General features: G+C 32.8%; 2 long non-coding RNA genes across 3 annotated transcripts; both read left to right on the top strand.

Moving 5' to 3' along the window:
* The first annotated feature begins 288 nt into the window (after positions 1-288).
* On the top strand, positions 289-9,134 carry LOC147491252 (uncharacterized). Of its 2 annotated transcripts, XR_015199823.1 has the most exons (5): positions 289-1,000; positions 1,310-1,363; positions 6,337-6,402; positions 6,825-7,048; positions 8,490-9,134. It is a non-coding gene; the product is annotated as an uncharacterized LOC147491252 (long non-coding RNA). The 2 variants fall into 2 exon arrangements; XR_015199824.1 differs by lacking the exon at positions 8,490-9,134 and having other exon boundaries at positions 6,825-7,198.
* Positions 9,135-9,745: 611 nt separating this feature from the next.
* LOC147491251 (uncharacterized) lies at positions 9,746-13,642 on the top strand. Its single transcript, XR_015199822.1, has 2 exons — positions 9,746-11,984; positions 13,368-13,642. It is a non-coding gene; the product is annotated as an uncharacterized LOC147491251 (long non-coding RNA).
* Positions 13,643-18,044: the final 4,402 nt, after the last annotated feature.

Raw genomic sequence — 18,044 nt, 5'->3', positions numbered from 1 at the left:
AATGATTTACCACGTTGTTTATTAATTATTTTCATTCGAGTTTAAACATTGTTGTGTTTGCGATTTATAAATAAAGATTTTTGTTATAAGAGAATTGTTGTTGTGGTGTTAACGTGTCTTTGATGTTATTGGACCATAGAAAGGTACATGAAGAATGTGGTGTTAGGACATTATCGGACATATCATCTCATGATGTTATTTGGACATGGCGTGTTGTTTTTTAATTTAGTCTTGAAATTTTGTAAGAACTACTTAAGTACTTATAATATTTGGTTAAGGATATAGTATTGCCTCCATTTAATGATTCAGTGCATAATATTGAAAAGTTATACTAAATGTGAAGCATGTAATTGTCTACCTTAATATTTGATTCCTTGGTGGGGGACTTCCAGAAGAGGCTTATGATCTAATTTGGTGAAAACAAATTAAAAGAAAGGGACACATGACATGGGAGATAACTTTGTTTTATAGGCCTTTAATAGCATGCCACCACGTACTTTGAAAAATGGGGGAATGAAGCTCCTGGAAATAGAAATGATAAAGGATAAGCACCAACAGATAAAGAAGAAAAAAACACCACTTTGAAGATTTTAGGCTTTCACATATGATTTAAATTCTTCTTACTATTATTTTGGTACCAATTTTATGGGGTTGAGAATTGAGCAACAACGCTTCAACCATGAGATTTTACATAGCATGCTTTGAATGTGCACTTTTTCTTTTGCAACTCCGGTATATATGCAAGTGTTTTCTTTAAGCTCACTGATATGATGGTAGGATTGGGAAATCAATAGCAACTCATAATGGTTTCCTCAAATGATTCATGGGTGTCTAAAGATGATTGAAAACTCTGAAGAGCAACTCTTTGTAGTGACATATGAATGCAACCAGCTCGATCGATATCACCTATGAAAGCTTTGAAGCTTCCTAACAATTACAGTTTGCAACCACAAACAGGGGATTACTTCTTATCGATCTCACATATTCAACATCAATGGTGGTGAGTTAGCAATGCTTCCAATGCATTTCCTATATGTTAAGTTCTTCGCATATATGGTGAAAGGTACCTTGAAATCAGGCTATGGTCTGCTACAATTTTTTCTATGAGAAGCCATGTTTAAACATTAAATCAAAGGATATATCATGTTTATTTGACCTTGAGTTTGGTATTTGCGTAAACTAAAGTTTCCAATCTCTGTCCTTTTGTTGGTTAATTTTGTTCTAAAGAATCACACTTTTGAATTTTTACGTGCTTGATGTCCTTAGTTTAGATTTATTATTCATTTCTTTTGTTATGATTTTCATCCAGGTAATGGTGTAATGAGCAAATGACAAGGTTAGGACATTGTGACCACTGTAACTGGTATGTGGACACAATTGTTTAATAGAACATATGGTATGCTCTACTTTAGTCTGCTTTAGATATAACCCAATTCCTTTCAATGTGTACTTTATATATTTTATCAAAGTAGGAAATAACTAAACCCTTCGTCAAAAGTAAAAAGTACAAAAGAAAAACGAAAAATCCTTCGTACGCTCTGGCCTCCCAACCTCTCTGTCTCATCTTCCATCTACATGCCCATCTCTTATTCTTCCAAAATTCAACAAATCAAAACACCCCTATCTGTGATCTATGGAGATTCCTTTATATGGAAGCAACTTGGTATCGATGCAATTATAAGTTCCAAATTATGCATGGACCAAGGGCTAATTGGATGATTTTGGGGCTACTGGAATATTAATTGGTGTTATGAGATTAGTGTTTCCATGGGGTAAGGCGGTGATTACTCTAGAAGATACGCTAATTCTGGATGGACTTTCAATTCTTGGAGCATCGATACGTAGTCCTCTTTCACAAAAATTAGTTAGTATTGAGAAACACTCGGTAGCTTTTAATAAAGAATTTACTTAAGGAGCTTTTATGTTTTTACTTAATTTGTGTGATAGAAATTGTATCTATATATATACTGAGGTTGTGCATCATATATGTGATTAGACAATCGGTGTTACTGCAGTGTTAGATAATGACTTATGTAAGATTGTGTAGTGCCAAATATAATGGGGATCTTACACTTACAGTTTTAAAAGCTTAGCACTAATCCTATGGTTACTCCAAATGGTAGGGTATGCAAATTTAGGCTAGACTTCATGTCATGTTATCATGAGAAACCAACTTGATGGCTTTCTAAATTACGTTTCACAACTTAAATACCATTTCATAATTTTCACACCCATTACATGCATCATGCCAATAATGTCAGATTGTATAGTTTACGTAGACCTGAAAAGTTAAACACTTAAACCCAAATAACCAATTTGTCGCAACACTCAAAAATCCCTTTCTTCCCCGTCCATAACCTTTTCTTCTCCCCACTTACTGAATGTCCGGGTTCAACTCCGTGAATAACCCCACCAAATTATCTCAAAAGGTTTTTGAGCGTTAATTGGATTGAATTGGGTTTTGCATAGAGAAAAAATAAAATAAAAATAAAGGTATGGTTTGCTAACTTGAGATGTACGTAATAATTCTAGGGCTTATTGCTTCTCCAATTTTCATCTTTAATTCTACTGTATATAGTATTCGATAGTTAAAGCTTGATTTCCAAATATGCTTCGCACACCTCATATTAATATGTAGTTTGGATCATCTATCAATCAATGATAGTCAATTAATTACCATATCTATTGAGATTTTATTTGTTCTTTCATAAATTTGGTTATCTCTGGATTGATTCGAATATATTGATTGTTTTTTTACTTTGTTTGGTCTTTAAAACCAAGGCGCTAACAGAAGCTTACTATGCCAAAAAAATCTTCAATGGTGATTTTCCCCCCTCCTTATATTGTATACTTTTGAAAGCAAGTTTTTTATTATTTATTTATATTTTCCTATTTTGAGTTTTTGGTCGTGGGTTTTCTCTTCTTTGATAGTATATTTTTTTTCATGATTGCATTTGTTAATAGGTTTGAACTTGCATCACAACAGAATTGACAGGTTCTTTTATTACTGAGTGTTGTATTAATTGTGGAAGTATATTGCAAATGTATATAGAGAAAGAATAAAAGGGTATTCAATACTTTTACATTCTGAGCTACTGGGATAGTATGCATGTAATATGCCCACTTAATTTTGAGTTATCTTTCTCAAGTAATTTTAGTTCCTTCCATTTTAACATCATATTCTTCTTATGAGTTTCACCAAGCACGTAGCACTAGAAATTTTAGAACCAACTTACAATTGGGTATATGTTCCAACATCGTAATTCATTCTTCCTTTGTTGTTCTCCAAAAAACCAAGCCACTACCTATAGGTAAATCTAATCTAACAGTGTTTTAGTTGTGTAGTTGAGCCCTACGAAATTGGATAGTATCCTTAGATATATATTATAGCTCTACCCTTTTGGCTCTATTTTTTGAGCGTTTTTAAAAAGAAGTTTAAACATCCTTAAAAACGCAAACCACCTAAAGCCGACTCCCTAAACCTACTCTCTCTTTCTCCAAAAAAAATACTGTGATGAAGAAGAAGAAGTCGATGACTCAATTCTTCACCCAGATGATACCATGACGTTAGTGATAAAAAGTAATTGTATCTTATCCTACAATTTTAAACCCTACAAAACCTTATTGTAGCCTTTCTTTTCAATCGTTTGGTCTCATTCTCCATCGCCTTTGCAATTGTTTCATACTCAATTTTCTATTTAATGACTTATCTGTTATTATAGACTGTGTTATTATTTGTTGGTTAAAGGCTGAATTTTTATGGGATGGATATTTTTAGGCCTTCTAAAGGTATTCAATTTTGAAATTTTCATTGTTACAATTATCAATTCGACAATCTTATTCCAACCACAATAGTTTTGATTCATGTGTTTTCACAATAATTCTTTTGCATTTTCAGTTCATATAATGTAATCTTTTGTGCATGCATGTGCACTGTCCAAACTTAAAAGAATGAAAAATTATAAAGGCTTAAGTATTGGCCTTGATTTTCTCGGGATCTGTGCTAATATTTTGAGTCTTATTAACTTAAAACACTTTCCTGCTAATACTTTAAGAGTCCTAACCACTTTCTTGCCTAAAAAAACACAACACTTGCGCCCAAAATTTGCAGACCCTTTTTGTCCTTTTTCTTCTCGCCATCTTCACGCACTTTCCTGCTAGCCAAAACTTCCCAACCCTTTTTTCCTTTTTCTTCACTCCATTGTCAAGTTCAACTCTTCTCCATAAAAAGGTCCAAGTTCAACTCTTCTACTAACTCTTCTACAAACTCTTTTCAACTCTTCTCAAGTATTCTTCTTAAGATAACAGGTAACCTCCAAACCTCCAATTCTATTCTAATGATTATAGTGCTTCTGTGTTTAATTGTTATGACTTTTTTTTTTTTTTTTTTGTTGATCATATTCATAAACTTATTTTGTTTTGTATTGTTATATACTTTTATATAATTGCATTTTTATGACTTTTCCTTTTCTTTTTGGTCATCATATTCATAGACTTATTTTTGATGATCGAAATGTGTTTGTACAAATGTCAATAAGGTGTGGTGTTTGTGTATGTGCATGTTCATGTATGCATATGTTCATTTGGTATTAGTGTAACCAATCCCTTCCCTGTTGTGTGCATGGATCTGCAATTTGCCTTAAAATTTAATTATTATTATTGCCTTATTTAGTTAAGCTATCATTCCTTTAATTTGGCGGTATTGTTTGTAACATTAACTATCGTGTGCAAGTGATCGAATCACAAGTATTGCATTATGACCACAATGTAGGACCACAATGCTAATGTATGTTGTTCTTTTAAATTTACACTTGAGAAGATTTTTTTGTGCGTCTGTGTGTCACCTTCTTCTTTTAAGATGTAGATGGATGATAAAATTTATTGTTTATGTAAATCAACACACTGGATGTGAGGCTTAGTGATTGAAACCTTTTGATCAATCATCTAATGATACTTTAATAGTAGTTGTGACAGAGACCGCATGTTCTTAACATGTATCAAATCCACATCAATTCCTCTCTGTCTCTCTCTCTCTCTGTTTAGTCTCAGAAGGTTCATTGCTACTACCAACAATGGCATCTGAGTCACATGCAATACTTCCACTTCTTATATTTAGTAGAATTTCAGGTTCCACTACATCTTAATCTTATGAGAATTCAGGTCGATTCAAGTATCCTACAAGCTTTGGTTTTCTATTTACAACTTATAGGAACAATATGAATGCTTGCAGATCTGATAATGAGAGGTGGGATTAACTGAAGTTCATATGGAGAGTCAGAAGAGCCTTAATATGTCTATACATCCCTTAGACAATCTCATCTTCCTTTCTTACTAAGTGGCTGAATATTTGATTTGGAATGGTTAATGACTAGGAATTCCTAATTTTTAATACCCATGCATTTTTATAAAAATTTACAATGCCCAATTTTTTATGATATTTTCAGGATATACCTAGAACTCTTTAAAATATATATTTTGTCTCATGACAAGATTTACACCTTAGTTACCCTATGATTCTCTTGCATTTTTTATAATTGTTTCTCTTTCAATTTATTGATATTTGAATGCATGTGCTCGACTTAAATTAGATACTTTGTTCTTTCATTTATTCTAGATTTATTACTGCTATCATTATATATATACTAAATTTACATCAAGTATATATAAGGTACCAAACCAAGCAGGTGAACGTATGAAAATATCACCTTCTTCCTGTCACAGACAACTTTCTTAAAGTCTCAAGACTGCCACCTTCTTCACCTTCAAATTTTGGTGATAATCCTTACAAGCGGGCAGAATTGAAAGTAAATGCACGTCTGCATCTACTGCTCTTAGTCACCCACAACATTTGTAGGAAATTCAAGATATATCCTCGATCCGTTTGACATTTAATTTGTAGGAAATTCAAGATATATCCTCAATCTGTTTCATATGAAGGACAGCCAACATAAATATTAAGCACGTCGCGATATAGCCTCTATGTTAAAAAGTAAGTCTGTGATTAGGCCGACAATAACTCATCACTCATGACTCACTCACTCACCCCTTCAGTGAGTTAAAAGTTTGAAAGAAAGTCGACCAAGGTTGTGTCTTAATTAGCTTTAGTCATTTACCCAATTTTAATGAGAATCTTTAGAATCAATTAAAAAAAATTGGGATAAGCTGAATAATCCAAGACACAGACACTTAGGCCACTGCCTATAACTTGATCTAATAGTCCAACACTATATTTTAGCTCAATAGATACTTTTAGGTTACCTGTATAGAGAATGGATTATCTCAGTCAAGGTTTACAGGAAAGAGAATAGTTTAATTCATTTAAAGTTTCGTGTGCAGGAAAGAGAATCACAATTACACTGCGACCATGTTTTCAACCACATCATGCGGGATCAAAATACGGATGTATGTAATTGTTTGTCCTTTTTTTATTTTTTTATTCTTTTAGCTTTTAATACTTTTACGTTTTCACGAGAAGGTCAGGAGAGTTGTTCCAGGGAGAAAATTTACGAATTCACCGGATAATTGACGGTTCTTTTCTAAAAAAATAAGTGATTGACTGTTCAAAGTACTCTATGCCTTTCAGTTCATGTCATAGCACCTTAGGTTAGTTTTTATGCTTTGGACAGGATATGCTTTGCTGTAGGCTTATACCTGATGTACTTCTTGACAAGTTTCTAATAACATGGGTCTATCGAGTTTGATGAACTATATATTTTTAGGAAATAGATAATGTCCAATAAGTCTAATTCTAATTGCAAGAGGGAGTATCAGAGTAATTAGTTAGATTTGGTTATGTTGTAATAATTTGTTCGTTAACATTGAAGTTTATAAGGACCTATATGGGTTCGTGTGACAAGCAAGGGTTTCCAAGATGAAGAAGAAATTCCCAACTCCTGGAGTGTCCATCTCCTGCTACATAGAGGTGGCGTCTGTGCTGTTATAGAATAGACTTCACATTACAAGTGGAGTAGCGTGAAAAGTTGTCATCTACATAAACAAGTGGTCTGAGCTTTAAAGGACACAAACATGCTGATCATCACATACAAAGGTGAGCACGATCTTCCCAACACAATCACAGAGACTGCAAGTCTTAACATTTTCAATCGTCTAAATTTGCTTATTCTGTCTTTTCTTAAATATTGCTTGAACTGTTATATTTATCATTGGTATTTTATTTATGGATGCGTACATTCATATAGTGTTGATCCGATATGACGGTCTTGACATGTATTAACCGAAGCATTGATACGCTTGCTCACTTTGTCAATTATTAATCATTGGCACCTATAATTAGCAATGGTCAAAAGGCAAGGGCCGTTTATTTCTCTGAAGCAATGTCTAGCATGGACTGTTATATAGTTCATTTCTTTATTGGCCCTAGAATGTATGCTATTTCTATGTAGGTTCACGGGTCCTTTTTGAATGCCATGACATATGTATGCAACTGTGAAGGCAATGAATCTTGACATACTTCTTTTAGTTGCTAACTTCATTTATTTTCTTACACACGATATAGGATATGAAACTATGTAATATGGTAAATACTCTTAAGTTGCAATGATTCTTCTTTAGGGCATTGGTTTGGACAAATGATTCGAGTTTCATAACATTTCTCCCTTAGTTAATAAATATTCCAATAATGTAGAGTAATTAAGTGCTCAATAATTATATGAAATTGCTTATCGTAGTATATTTAAATTCTTGACATTCTTTACTAATGGTAAGTGAGTGTGTGTGCATAGCTTCTAAAAACAAAATAAGTAGAAAGAAGTTGACACTGAATACACTATTGGGTGAGCGAAACTGAACTCATGTGGATAGTGCTTTTTCTATAGTCTATATACCACAAGTAGTTTCACCTCCATTTGTGAGGTTTAATATTTTTTCTTTCGTTTATTTTTTTTCTCTTTATAAAAAAAAATATATATTCTTAAACAAATTTCATTCCAAGTTTCTGAGGCTTTACAAATGAACAGAGAAGGGTTCCAAAGTATGCATAAATACGTCATATATTGATTGAATGAATGTAAATAGCAGTCCCTTTTGGAGCTCATTGGGCTTCTTCACATCAGCAGGGGATTAAGAAAAAAATAGGAAGTAAACAAACATTTACATCGAACAAAACACTAAAAAAAACTCAATAAACCCCTACGTACTAAATTGTGGGTTTCCTCTCCAAAATTAAAGTTAAACCCAAACAACCAATTCGATCACAATACTCAGAAAGACCCCTTTCTTTGGTCACAACACTCAGAAAAACCCCTTTATTCCCCGTCTATAACTCTTTCTTCTCCCCTTACTTACTGGATTTAACTCCAGTAAAGAACCCAAACAAATTATCTCTAAAGATTTTCATTTTTTTTTACAATCCTGAGAAAAATTGAGTTTTTTTTTTTTAAATATATACTGATGAAGAAGAAATCACCTCATGGTTTGGCAACGAAGAAGATAATCTTTAATTTTTAATGGCCTTTACTCCAAACTCACAGATTCATAGCAAAGCAAGGAGATGTTGGTCACCAAATTTGCATTGACGATCTGCAAATGCCTTTAAGATGTTGGGTGGCTCTCAAGGTAATAATGTTAAATTGAAAACTTAGGTACAATGTTAAATGTTAAGTTGTACTTTGTTTTTTTTCCTGCTCTTCTTCCAAACATGTTAAGTAGTGTATTACTCTTACAATGAACTGCTACATCTAAACCCACAAGGAATTTAACAACATATTTGTTGTAAAATATGTGTGAATATTGAGTTTCTGAAACAATCAAGTAATCAACTATATTGGTATATCCTCAAATTTTGACCAAGGGATAATTGTTCATCTATTCATCATGCACTTAGCTAGATTCACCTTTACTATTTTTACAGTTGGTAAGGTGTAGAATCTGTAGTTCTCGAGATATGACGAACCTTACGAAGAAATAACATATATGACGAACCTTACAAAGAGATAATTAACATAACACCCAATTAACTTTAAGACAATTAAGCAATTATTAAAGACAACTAGCTTGAAGCAAAAGTCTTCGGAGCGGATAATAATTACTTGAACGTTTTGAAGCTATTCAAATTGGTTATTTTGAGTGAGCCATATTTACATGTATAGAGTATTTTTATTTGATTTAGTGTCTTGGACATGACAATATGTACGAATTAAACCTAGGTACCTATTTTTCCTGCAAAACACGCCTTATACATTTGTATGCCTTAACTCCCTTTAAATCTTACAATTAATTGACTAATGCATACATAGTCTATAATACAAAATCCTTAAAGAAAAAACTATTATATATACTTGCATACATGACGAGAACTCTTATATGTAATTTGAGCATTGATAGCGATCTGTCTTGATTGTATATTGTTATGTGTTTTATTATGAAGGGTAATGAAAGAAACAATGGGTCTTACTATTCCTACTGCTCCGTTAAACTCTATAATTAGACCTGAATGTAAATGGAAAAACTGAGGGTCTCGGGACACCAAGAATCGAGTTAGCTAGAATCGGATTGAGGAAGAACAACTATTATAGAATTGAGCAGAATTCACTAGCTAAAATTGATCTATTCTATTAATGTTGGCTAGCTATGCCCATGTTTTATGGATGTATCTTGCTTTTATTGTTACCGTTAATTAGTAATAGAAAACTTAACATTTAACAAATATGGGTTATTTTGCTCGATTGTTTTCTTTTTTGGGATATAGTTGTATGTGGCGAGACAAGATAGCTGGATCGAGAAAAGTTATTATTTGATGCTTTCATTTGCAATGTGTTGTTGCAATGGTTCTTAGTTTATTCGATGTGACTACCCAAACTGTTTTTATAGAGTTCTTGGTTTAGTGAATTTTCTCCTGATTGGACAACCTTTCTTCCGGCTTGGTATAACATTTGTGTTGTGCGCCCTATATCAATGCTCACGCTTTCAACCTAGAATTATGTTTTGTTCCTCATCGTGGATGACAAATGGATTGACATCTTGGAAACATGGACCAACTCATTCCTCATTGCTCACTTGCTTGCCCGCAACATATGCCCATATCATCTACATCAAACCCACCAGGCATGGCCATCTACCCCACCATGTATAGTACGAGTAGTCAGTTCATTACTAATTAAGAGCCATTGGTTAAAGTAGGATCTCCATTGAGGCGCATGTCCGAACATGGGTTTATGTTCTTCACAAGTACATGCAAGTGATTTTTTTTTTCGGGAATTTATGTTCTTCACAAGAAGTGCTTTGAATATTCATGTGCTTTGTTAAAACCTTAAATTTGTGCTTGCATTATGCCTTGAGTTTTCCCTGTTACTTCATTCTTCTTTAATCTATTATTTCATAGCACATGGTCAAATTTGCACTTTTGAACAAATTGCTCATACCTATGATTAGTGATATAAATTGAACAAATTAGGCCCGTAGAAACGAAGTATACACCATGGTTTGCATGTACCGTAGAAACTGAATTAAAGACTAAAATTATAATTGGTATCTTCTCAGAAGTCAAATTGCTTGGAGGAGACACAGCTAAAATGTATGGCAAAATCTTTTAAAACACTTGAAACACAGGCACAGGAGTTGGGTGGGCAGTTTACGTGCAAAAGTTGAACTTCAAAAAGAAAAATATAACCACCAGGATGCTTTGGCCACATGCAAGGAACTTGAAGAACAGTTACAATGGTTAGAATAAACTTATTTTAGTGAATTCCTACGAATCATCTGAGTCAATATTACTAGGCTTACTTTGTTTCAGTCTTGGTAACTGATTGCTCCATAGCGATTGAGAAATATATGTATAGCTTCGTCCTTTTTTAATCTTAAACTTTCTTTGCCATGGGACAAGAAAATATATAGTTTAATTTTTAGAATTTTAGACCAATCACTGCATAAAAAATAAAAAAGAAATAACTAAATCTTTAGCATTGCAGCATGTGGTAGTGATTTCACTATGTGGGTTAGCTAAGTTTCTCATTTTAATTCCTCTATATTTGTTTATATATATATAGCTTAGCTAACTTGCATGTATATCTCTTTGATTCATTGTTGAAGGAAAATAAAAGTAATAGTCTTAAAGATTATTTGAATGTTGTAGGCGGCGTGTAGCATTCATTCTAAAAAACCATATCTAAGAGTTGCAAGGACCAAATCTAAGAGAAATGGATTCAGCAACCATAGAGCAACAACCATTAAGTATTTGTTTTGTATAATATTGTAATTTGGTGACATTGTTTGTTCTTTAAAAACTACTTATTTTGTGATTCATGTAGAGAAGTTTTTTCTGTAATAGTAGGAAGTCACGTTAGTTTACTCTCAATAAGTTTACTTTTAGTTAATTATTAGGGTGCTGAGGTGCAGAGTCTAACTTATGGTAAGGACAAGTTCTGTAATGTTAGCTAAGGACAACTTGAGACATTCGTGTGAGTTACGAATTTGCTTTCTTTAATTTGGTTGTCACCATCCAGGTATGCAATCACAAGTGCGTCTATCAATCTGAGGGTCAAATTTCTAGAAGAGTTGATAACATTCTTTATCTTACATGGCAATTAAGGAAAACTGATTTTTAGGATGTGGTTGAATGGTAAACACTTCGCTTATAATTAAATTAAATCCTTTCCATCTCATTCAAAGAGTACAGTATATTAAACCCTGTAAATGAGTTATCTGAACTCAAACATTCTTGAAAACGGTATGCTATTATGTCTATCACCTTTGATAAGCTTCTGTTGTCCCATATTCTCCTACTGCAGATGAAGTCAAAAATTATATGTTAGTTCTTTATTTCTTATGTTACTCCGTTGAAAGGCATCGAATCTCCCTTCTCTCTATCTTCATGTCTCCTTGCTTGCCTTTTGAGTTGAATTTGATGTTTGGAACTGATGGTGCTTCAAATGAAGGTAGCACTCCTCCATGGCTCCATCTCTTCAACCGCCATCATAATCACCATCTTATGTTGAACAACAACTACCAAACCCATTTATCAATTAAAGGTAATCTTCAATGCCCATTTTTCAAATATTTTAATTAATGTAGTTTCAGTTATTTTTTTTATAAAGGTTTTCAGTTATTTCAAATACCCATTTTTCATTTAGTTATATATAATCTCCAATGTCATTCAATCTTACTCTAATGTCTCTGTAATCTGTCCCCATAACTAGAGTTTAAACTTATGGTATTCTTGAAAAATCTGATAATAAGAGTTTACTTTGTCGGATTCTTTCGTAGGCTTATACATTATTATTTTTAAGGTTTTGTTTAAACCTAAAACAATGAGAAGTGAGACTTGCTAAAACTTATTATATTCAATAGAAATTATAGTAATAATTAAAAAAATCGATAAGAATCTCCACGTAGGCAAAGCCTAGGTGTTTGCGGACAGTCCACCGCCTTACCTTGATAACGCCTTTGACAACATATTTGGGGAGAGGTACTCATCTTCTATCTATATCCAATGAGAGAGTTTGTATATCACCTTGATAACGCCTTTGGTGGCATAGCTGGGGAAAGGTACTCATCTTTTATCTATATTATCCAACAAGAGAAATTTTGTATATGCATGTAGTTTGTTCTGATTCCATCGATCACAACTTAAGGCCATATTAAACCTTTTAGCCTTGGCTCTTCAACTAGAACATAGACTGGGCTACCCTTTACATATAACAAAGCATCACTAATTTCTCTCCTCCCAATTTCTACACATACAAGCTACAACATTGATCATGGCCTTCCACTTGATTCAAAAAATAATTGATACTCTCTCTCATCCCATCATTTGTACATTCTTAAAGCCTCAGGATCCCTCGAACTAGCCATCATATATACAGATCACTAATTAACACTTATGGTATCATTGGTTGGACTGGATGGATTGAATATATTTATTTTGGTTTTCATTACAAGTAAGCACTTATAGTATGACTATACTACTCTTGATGGTTAGATCTTCCTCAATCTCCTTTTTAAGTTAAAAGCCGGTACTTGATTCATATTTAGTGAGTTGTAACAATTGCTCTCACATAACCTATTTCCTACATATGATTTTCATACTTTACTTCTTCGTTTCACTTACTATATATACCCTCCTACATTGTTTTGTTTTATGGTTACATAGAAGCTTAAAGCAGATTGATCAATAAATTGTGTGCACAAGCTTCATTGTTACATATGTGTTGTAATGATTGATAATGAACATTTTGGATATGATGTCCAATTCATCTGATTTGTTTTTTGTTGTTTTAGGAGTTTAGGTTGCTATCATGGGCTAAGTATGTTACAAATAATCTTCAAAGTAGATTGCAGGAATGTAGTTAAATCTATACGTTGTCTTCTTCAATGGGACTGAAGTTCTTATACATATTTTGCATGATTACAAGATTTACAACAGCTTGGAGGCTTGCCTTAAAATGAAGAAATGGATGATCACGCACTCACTCACAAACACTACTATTTGATGCAGAGTTTCGAGCACTATTTGATTGCACAAGGGAATTAATTAGAACATTACAATTGGTGCACTTCAGATTAATGTCTTCGATTCTATTGTTGATTTGGTTATTGATTTAAGTCGGAATTTTCCAATGATTCATACCAGTTGGTGATTGGTACTTTTCTCCAAAAATAAATCAAATATATATGATATGTTTTCAACTATTTGATTGCCCATCAACAAGCTGGAATTCAAATTGTCATAACTCAATAAGGTGCACACCATTTACTGGGGTGGGGTTTCATATGATAATCAATTTTTTTATAAAATTTTGGCAGTGGTCTATAGAATAACGTATTGCATTTGATCCAAAAAAAAAATGGAAAAAAGGAAAAGAAAAATGCATGTGGGATATGATTGTTGCTTTCCCATTACTCAAAGGAAATATAATTTATTGTTAGTTCCATGTATCATATCTAATCCATTTCTCACAAAAGTAAATTCCAAATCAGTTCACATCTAATGTAATGATACGAGCATACAAACAGTATGGTTTTATTTCAAGCATTCCACAAAATTATCACATGTCATTTCAAGGCCAGACATTTTAAGTTATTTCTTGATTCCACATAGTTAAAACCATGTATAATTGTATTTTTTATGTTAAGTTATTTTCTATAGTTCTATACTTACACTCTTTGCCTTATTAGAGAAATTTTTCAATTCATCAAAACAAATACGTTATTTGTAACGACACCGTTCGTAGGACGGGTTCGAAAGCTAGTGACTTCTAATATTAGCATAAGGGGACAATCACCAGAGAGCAAACAATCTATAAATTGAATTTTATTTTTATTTTGCTTACTTCTTTAATTTAACATATTTAGATATAATTTATTTAATATTACAATGATAATTTGGGGATGTAGCTCAAATGCAAGAGCGCTTTAACTGCACTAAAAACTGAAAATTGGAATCCAAGTGATAATCTTAGCTTCGTCTTGAATATATAGTCTTATCAGTCAACAAAATAACAAACATGATATTATAGACATGCTTAACTTCGTAGCTACAACCATACACTTTATATAGATCGATCGGAATGATTTAATTTTCAATAACAATCAAACTCCTATCACCGCCTATCTTCTTCAGGCTTACCAAAACACTTACATTACCAAGAACAACCAACCAATTATCAAGAGTACCAATTGGGCTAACATAGGCTCAAATTGGGTATTATATATCTACATATGCATTTTGGGTGGACGTTTACACGCACCCACCGAGGCTTTGGGTTTGTATATATATATAGCCCCGCTCATAAAAGAACCTTAAAATAAGTACCAAACTAAGTACCAAATCTAAAACAACCCACAATTTCACATATAAAATTATTTAAAACCTAATTTTTTGTGGATATGATCTACTAACTATAAAGAACATCTCTACAAAAATTCAACTCGTTTGATATCCTCTAACTTAGATAAAAATTATTGTCCACTTTTGAAAAATATCTAACGGTTCAGAAATGTTGAGTTTTTGCAATCATCTTTTGCCAATGTTAAAAATTGTCAAACAAGTTGAATTTTTGTAGAGATGATCTTTATGGTTAGTAGACATATCTTGATTTACAAAAATAAAATTGGATTCGCAGTGACAATAAAACAACAACTAAACTAGTGGGCTCCTACACGACCATGGGCTTGGACTCGACTAAGGGGCACACACCCTCAACATCAACAACATACTAATGTTCTACATCACTGGGTCTATTAATAAATGAGTCAACGAGATAATTAATAAGAAAAATAAAATATTGATTTTACGTATGATTGAGTTATTGCATACGAATATTTATGTATTATGATGTATATGATTTATTAAAAAAGAATATTTATGTACTTTGTGTAAGTTGATACTCACGAGGGATGAATGTACTCCTTGGATGTGATTTTCCTTGTTCTTATAAGTAGAATAGTGGTTTTTAAGTAAAATATTGGCTTTATGCATGAGCAAGTTGATGGATATGGTGGTATGACATGAATGTTAATATTGGTGATATATTATGATATGATGCATATAATTTCTTACAAAGGAATGTACGTGAATGTGATTAGCGTGATATGATGGATATGGTGGTGTGACATAAATGTTAATATTAGTGATATATTATGTCGATTAAGTAAATATATATATATATATATATATATATATATATATATATATATATATATATATATATATATATATATATATATATATATATATATATATATATATATATATTAGTAGACATATCTTGATTTACAAAAATAAAATTGGATTCAAGAGTGACAATAAAACAACAACTAAACTAGTGGGCTCCTACACGACCATAGGCTTGGACTCGACTAAGGGGCACACACCCTCAACATCAACAACATACTAATGTTCTACATCACTTTGGGTCTATTAATAAATGAGTCAGCGAGATAATTAATAAGAAAAATAAAATATTGATTTTACGTATGATTGAATTATTGCATACGAATATTTATGTATTATGATGTATATGATTTATTAAAAAAGAATATTTATGTACTTTGTGTAAGTTGATACTCACGAGGGATGAATGTACTCCTTGGATGTGATTTTCCTTGTTCTTATAAGTAGAATAGTGGTTTTTAAGTAAAATATTGGCTTTATGCATGAGCAAGTTGATGGATATGGTGGTATGACATGAATGTTAATATTGGTGATATATTATGATATGATGCATATAATTTCTTACGAAGGAATGTACGTGAATGTGATTAGCGTGATATGATGGATATGGTGGTGTGACATAAATGTTAATATTAGTGATATATTATGTCAGATTAAGTATATATATATATATATATATATATATATATATATATATATATATATATATATATATATATTGTGATATACCCATGATGGTTGCAGTGAGAGTGAAATAAATGTACACTTTAAAGAATTACGTTTGGGAAATCTAACTTTGTTTTGCAGGAGGGTAGAACTTATTAATTTTTTATGCAGAGACGTTGTCCTATCCTGACACAACATGATAGATTAAAGGTAAGGTATAATTTGTGTGTTTATTAGTTTGAAATTATGTATAGTAAACTTGCTTGGAAGAAACTACACACCGTCTTGGAAAATGAAATTATCTTGTCTTCCAAGTTGAAATAGTTGGTGACATTATATTTATTTATTTGAAAGATTGAATGTGGTACAATATATTTTATTTTCGTCTTACTCATACCAGGAAATTCAATTTGTTGACCCATGTTTACTTTCTTGTGCAATGTGGGTGTGTTCTTGGGAACATAAATGGTGGAGTGCAGTGGATGAGGACGCTTGATTTGGATTTGTTCTTGGAGTTTTTCTGGTTTAAGTTTTCAGGAGTGGATAATTTTGTTTTGAAACAGATGTAATAGAGTTGGTCAGATTCTTTTTAATTTAATAATGTGATTGAAGGATTGTACGTTTTGGTTTTTATTTGATCTCTATTCGTAATGTTGTGTTTGATAATAGGTTATTAGGTTTTCGTTTCACCCTATGTGTTTTAGATGATTGAATAGGGTGACGATTGAGATATATATATCCTGGATAATTCTTTGTTTTAATTGTCTGGAAATTTGGAGTGTGACAATTTGCCTTATAGAACTCTGCTAGTATATGCATTGGTGTAGGGACATGACAAAGTTAGATCTAGGGATGCATAATAAGCTGAAGCCAGAGCTATCCTTGAAGGATTGGACGCATAAAAAGTGAATTTTTTTAGTATTTCAAACTACTTGTGAGTGTGTGCAAAGTGGAGGAGAAGAACATAGTGTTATATTCACTTTTGTGCCTTGAAGATAGTCCCACATTGGTAAGCCACTACTAACCATGTATGTATATACAAACTTTCTCTACCATAAGGGCGTGCCCTTAGGGTACAAAAGCTTTTGTGTTAGGAGGGAGGACTCACACAAAGCCACAAGCGCACACGCCCGCTTGCACCACACCGAAGTGAGTTGAGTCGTGCGACCTGTCGGGTCGGGTTCGGACTTGGGCTTACTGTGTGTGTTATTGGTTAGTGGGTAGTGGCTTGGCTAATTGCTTAAACTTGTTTTTGCTTCTGAGCACAATTTCATATTTCTATTCCCAGTCGGTTTCCATAACCTATTATGTTATGGAAACCGACTGTGACCGAACTCACCTCTATATAAGTGGTCTGTGCGTCTAGATCAGAACTCACTTATAGAAACATATCTCGCACAAAACCCTAGCCTCTCCTCTTATGTTATCTTATTTCTATTAGCTGTCAGAGAGTGTTATATCGCCGTTCTAGAGAGAAGTCTGATTAATGCAAAACCATACTTTTGTAACCATTGTATCATATGAGGAGAAGACGCCACTTTAGCATTTCTGTACCATTGGAAATTGCGAAATCTTTCCTTAAAGACAGTGTAATCCACGTCTTGGTTGTCTACTGTTCCTGCTGTCCGCGACTCTTTTCTGTTTTCTTAATCCGGTTCTAACAGTTAGCACAACGGTTGAAAATTAATAAAGTGGCAATATTGTTAGACTGTCAAATCCTTGTTGCTGCTTTAGAGTGTAGAGGAACAAT

Source organism: Coptis chinensis, chromosome 6 (genome assembly GCF_015680905.1).
Source record: "Coptis chinensis isolate HL-2020 chromosome 6, ASM1568090v1, whole genome shotgun sequence".
Classification (NCBI taxonomy): Eukaryota; Viridiplantae; Streptophyta; class Magnoliopsida; order Ranunculales; family Ranunculaceae; genus Coptis; species Coptis chinensis.
The sequence above is the reverse complement of the archived record's forward strand: the minus strand, read 5'-3'. Positions and strand labels throughout refer to the sequence as shown.